General features: G+C 48.5%; 1 protein-coding gene across 2 annotated transcripts in view; it reads left to right on the top strand.

Moving 5' to 3' along the window:
• SLC41A2 (solute carrier family 41 member 2) overlaps nt 1–5,371 on the top strand; it is a 93,657-nt gene continuing 88,286 nt past the window's right edge. For both annotated transcript variants that reach the window (XM_006024259.3, XM_025204880.1), the window contains exon 1: nt 1–59. The gene's annotated coding sequence lies outside the window, so the exon portion shown is untranslated. The remainder of the gene's footprint in view (nt 60–5,371) is intronic.

Genomic DNA, 5,371 nt, shown 5'->3' with positions numbered 1-5,371 from the left:
GCGAGCCGGCAGCGCCCCCCTTCCTCCGCCGCCTCCCCCGCCATGGGGCGTCCGCTCAGGTAAAAGGGGACCGCTCCGGAAACTTTGCAAAGAGGGGAGGTCCCGGGTTGCCCCCTTCCCTGCGGGCAGCACCCCGGGGACCCCCCTCCCTGCTCAGTCTGTCCCCCCCCGTGCACCCCCACACCCAGGCAGGTGTCCTCCCCCAGCACTGCCCCTCTGCAGGGTCACCTACTTGCAGCCTCTGGGCAGGCAAGGACTGGCACTGCCCCCCCCACCCCCTTCTGCACCAGCTTTGGTCCCTGTCCCCTCTCCCTGCTTCTCAGCAGCCTGCCCCCCTGGGCTGAGGCTGGGGGTCAGGCTGCGGCCCTGGCGGGAGCCTCGCACAACAGAGCGTATATCGACAGCATTTAATAGGCAAATGGCAGTGGTTCCCCTGCTTTACCCGTGGCAGGGGGAGCTGAGATTATGATTGTACAGGGTGGTTTGGAGAGGGACGCGCCTGCCTCAGGCAGGGGTTGGACTAGATGTGACCTCGGGAGGTCCCTTCCAGCCCTGCTTCTCTACGACTGTGAGGGCACAGCTGGGGAATTGGGCCATTGGCAGCCTCTCCTTCTCAGGCGCGTCTATACGTAACCTATTCTACTGTGCATTAACGTGTCACCGTAAAAACAGTGCTCATATGCTGACGTGCAGTAGAATTACTCTACTGCGCATTAAGTGTCTCTAAAAAGGCATTTGCTTTTGCTAGTGTGTATTCAGGCAGTCTAACGTGCCTTTCTGTAGCACCTCATATTAGAGGGCATTTATACACTTACTTTTTTGTCTCATGATGGGCTGGAGATCCGCTGTAAGCTGAAGTGAACCGCACTGCGCCACGTGTAGTTGTATAAGTGGCAAAATGTGTGTCAGCACTCAGAAAATGCTGGTGGTGTGCTTTTGAACTAAAGCTCCTTCTATATGTTTTAGTTCAGAGGTTTTCAATTTTTTTAAATCAGTGTACCCCTGGTGGCACCCTTTAATAAGTGTACCCTGGGGGTGGGGGTGGCCAGTAGCCAGATGCGGAGCGGGGATGGCAAGTGGCCAGATGTGGGGCACAGAGGATGGGGTGGCTAGTGGCCAGACGCGGAGCGGCGTGTGGCAAGCGGCAGCAGCACAGCATCTGTATGACCCTGCTCTCACCCCACCCCGGCCCTGCTCCTGTGAGGCAACAGCACGGAGTGGTGGCGCTCCATCCCTGCCTGCCCCCGTGTACCCACTGGGACCTTTCAGAGTTCCCCCAGGGGTACACGTACCCTCAGTGACAACCCCTGTTTTCATTCAAAAGTGCACCACCACCATTTTCTCAGCACTGATGCACATTTTGCCACTTGTACAACTGTAATCATCACAGTGCCAGATGCTTACATGTGTAAAAATGCCCATTGGTACTAAACTTAATACATTGTACCTAAAGCACATTAATGGAAGTGTAGATATGACCCTTCAGTGGCTAATTCTCATAGCTGCAGTGCCATATCTGACTGCACCTCTCTGGTTTCTCTGAATGCCTCACACTTGGGTAGCAGGCCTCACGCCTTTACTGTCCTGGGCTGGAATCAGGCCCTGCTGTGGCCTTTAAACCCGATCCTAAGCTACAGCATCCTGCCTCTCAGCTGGCCTGGCTTTCCTTCAGGAGTTCTTGCCAAATGGCAAAGGCAGTGACTAAAGACCTGTCTGAAAGCCAGCTTTTCATTATGGACAAAATATAACATAAAAAAAGGAATTTTAAGACAGGGAAAGGTCTGCTTCCCTGTCTGCCTTCCCTGATGTTCTGTGAAAGGGCACATAAGCTGGTCATGCTTTTCTAATTGCCCCAGAGCTCAGGGCAGGAGTCTGTTTCCATTTTCTCTCTCTCTGCTTGAGGCAGTTTGTTCTCCTAAGTCCAGTCAGTTCTTTGTTCTCCGTTTGCAGGCTTTGGACTCTGCTCATACCAGAGTAAAGGAATGCTGGGGCGATGTTATGTATGAGCTATTGCATACCAGTTCTTCCTGTGCACTGCTTAACTTTCTGCTGAAGCAAAGGCCAGATGCAGCCCTTTCTTTTCGTAAAGGATGCCAGAATCTTAAACCTCAGGAGCAGCTTGTATATAAAACCTTGATAAACAGGTGTCAGTACTTGTCACCCAAGTCCTAGGGAGGGTACCAGGCAGTTTTGTAATAAATACTGAATTCACTCAAAACATTGTAAGCTCTATTTGGAACATTATTATTGACTTTTAAAGAAAAACAATAAAGGCAGAGAATTGTTGGTGCACCTCAGACTTCAAGCAAGATGCGTTGTGGCCGCTTGACACAAACAAGTAGATTATGTTTGGTTGCCACCTGAAAAATTGAGAGGAAATTGCCCTTGGCTTGTCCAAAGATTAAAAACCTCTGTCTGGAGCAGACCTGCATCAACGTAAAGGTTAGTTCATTTGGAGGCAGCTCCCCCACCCTCCCCTTTTTCAGTCAGGGCAGAGAAACTTCCACTAGTTAACCCATTCATGTATTTGTATTATGGCTGTAAGGAGTGCATCACCTTTAAAGTTTCATAAGAGTGGCTGCATATCCGTTTTCTCTGAACACTTCAGGGAGTTGGTTAATTGTGTTAGTCTGAAGCTGGGCAGAAGATGCTCCTTAGAGGTTTACTATCTTGTGAGCTTTCATAGGCAACAGTCTTTGTCGCATGCTATGTAAGGCATCTGACATCTGGCACCTGAAATAGGATCTGACTAAGTAGGTTGTTGCTTATGAAAGCCCATGCCTCTCTGAACTGGCTGGTTTATAAAGTGCTGCTCTCTCCTATCTTCCTCAAAACACTACAGAACTTTGTCAGCAAACAAGCAGTTTGGGGTTTTCACAGCTGAGGACTTTCCAGATGTTAAACTTGTTGCCAAGCTTTTCTCAGCTGCTGTCAAAAAAAAAAAAGGAAGTGTGTAGTGGTATGCAAAATGATACAAGTGTTATATAAGCAGACACCCTACAACAGACAGCCAACCTCTGGATTTACAGGACTTCCTTAATTTATAATCATTCTCATGTCCCTACTCCGATTGGCTGGGCTCTCTGATTGGATGCGACCTGCTAAAAAACTTCTTATACAGCTTTGGGAACAGCTGCTGAGCACATCTGGCAACATGTCTGGATGTCCCTGGGTCCTTCTAGCTGAGCTAACTTGCTCTCTGCATGTGTGCAAAGGCAAAGAGTTTGCCAGCTAAAATCCATGTCCTTCCTTCTCACTGCTTTTCTCCCTTTCTTTGGGCCAGCATTAAAAGCTGAAGTATAAAGCATGTAGGTTGTATTAGTCCAGAACTAGTGTGGTAACTACAGCTAGCAGTCGTGCCATTGGGACCACGTGTACTCCCATTGTCCTGTAATAACCCCTGAGTGTTTGCTGGGGAATATTTAGACCAGAGGTGCTCAGCCTCTGGCTCACAAGCCAAGTGGAACCTATAGAGGAGCCATCACATCTGGCCTGTGGTGCTCACCATGGGTCAGGAAATTTGGTGGCAGGGAAGTGGTGTCCATTAATATGACCACTGTACCCCCTGCCAAATTCCCAAGCCCCTGTGGGGCTGGGCCATGCTCAACCCAGCACCCCAGCTTCTGGTTTGGGGCTAGGCCATGCCCTTTCCCTCCCCACAGGGCTGAGTTGGGGCCTGGCCACACCTCCTTCTCACTCCACCAGGCTGGGTGAAGTTCTTTTTCCCTGTGGGGCTGCATTGGAGTCAGCCTCCCTCCATGCTGCCACCTAGTGCCCTCCGTTCCTGCTCAAGCACCAGTTTGGGAACACCAGCTAGATCTGCCCCGTGGATCCACCCGGCAAAAGAGTTGAGGACCGCTGATCTAGACTCATTGCTAGAGCTAGATTTTCTATTTAGTGCTTTTTAGACAGGTATGATTACATTGCTATGCTAAAATTGCTGCATGTTTTGTCATAGCTTTCTTATAAATCTGCATTTAAATGGTATGGATACTGTAAGTGCAACAGAAACATTAAGAGTAGGAACTAATGTTGCATTTGTCCCAGGACAAGTTGTGCCTGTCTCTTCTGAAACAGAAATGTCCCAAGATTGGTATGTACACACATCACCCTTCCAATCAGGGCTTAGTGAACAGGTGAAGACACTGCTGGTTTTCTGAAATCCCAGGACAGCCATTCAGATGAACTTTGTGATGTCCTGGGACAAAATGCTAGCACTTCTTATACCACAAACCTTTTTAGAGCTTGTCCCAGGACAGCAAACATGGATGTCTGAACAATTTCACTTTGTCCTGGGATAAAATGTTTTCTCCCAGGGCAAATGCAACATTTATTTGTAGCCTAAATACAAAAAATGGGAACTCATCATTAATTTAAACTAATATCTGCTATTTTTTTTAAATTGGGCCTTTGTCCTTCTGTGATTTTTGAATGACTGGGGAGTATCTAAACAGTAATATAGCTTTAGGCCCTGATTCCACAGAGCACTTTAAGAACCTAGTTAAGGTTTTGCTTAGTTGAGGCTGTAAACCTTATGTATTATTTGTAATACTGATAAAGGTATCTTTATATGACAAATGGGGAGACATGCAGAAGTTAAAGATTGGGTTTACGCTTGGTAGTCACACAATGGTAATATGCCTTCCAGAGACATGAAAGTGCAATTGAAAAGGATTATAGAGAACATTTATCCAGTTTTCAAGGCCTTCTTTATTGAGCTTGCTACTTTGCTTTTATTTGCCAAACTCTATCCTCCTGAAAATCAGTGGGCTTACTTCTAAGTGAGAAGGGCCTTGTACAGACATTCAGTTTCTCGTGTGGAGTTACTGTTCTCCCAGGAGAAACCATGAGTGTACAGATGTCCAGGCTTTTTTCCCAGGGAAAAAATGGCCACTCCAGGATAAAAATTATGGGAACAACTATGGCCTAATTTAAATCACGGGCTCAGTTCACTAATATCCTAGTCCAGTCATGGCAGGAGCCTCCATTTTCGCACCCACATCATGGCACCCCCCCGCCCCCCCAATTGGCTGAGGGGGAAGGTTTAGGGCCAGGTTTAATTGCAGCAGCAGAGACCTTGCTCCCAAGGCCTCTGATTACTGTTGAAAAGCCCCCCCCCCACCTCACTGGAAGAGGCAAGACCAATGGTAGTAGGTGTCTGCCCCGTATTGTTTTTGACAGGCAGGGAGGAAATTCCCTTTTCAAAAATGCTGCTCTGCTCTGCTGGGCTCTCAGCCAATCAGCAGTGATGACAATGAGCTCAGTGCCAAGGCAGCCCCCAGGCACCCCCAACCTCCTGCACCCCAGTTTTCCTGCCTGGAGGAGCAAAGAGTCCCTTCTCTACCCATCCCCAAGCTCTCTCGTCCCTCTT

This window comes from Alligator sinensis, unplaced genomic scaffold (assembly GCF_000455745.1).
Source record: "Alligator sinensis unplaced genomic scaffold, ASM45574v1 scaffold267_1, whole genome shotgun sequence".
NCBI classification, from domain to species: domain Eukaryota; kingdom Metazoa; phylum Chordata; order Crocodylia; family Alligatoridae; genus Alligator; species Alligator sinensis.
Note: the sequence above shows the minus strand (reverse complement) of the source record. Positions and strands in the feature narration are given on the sequence as shown.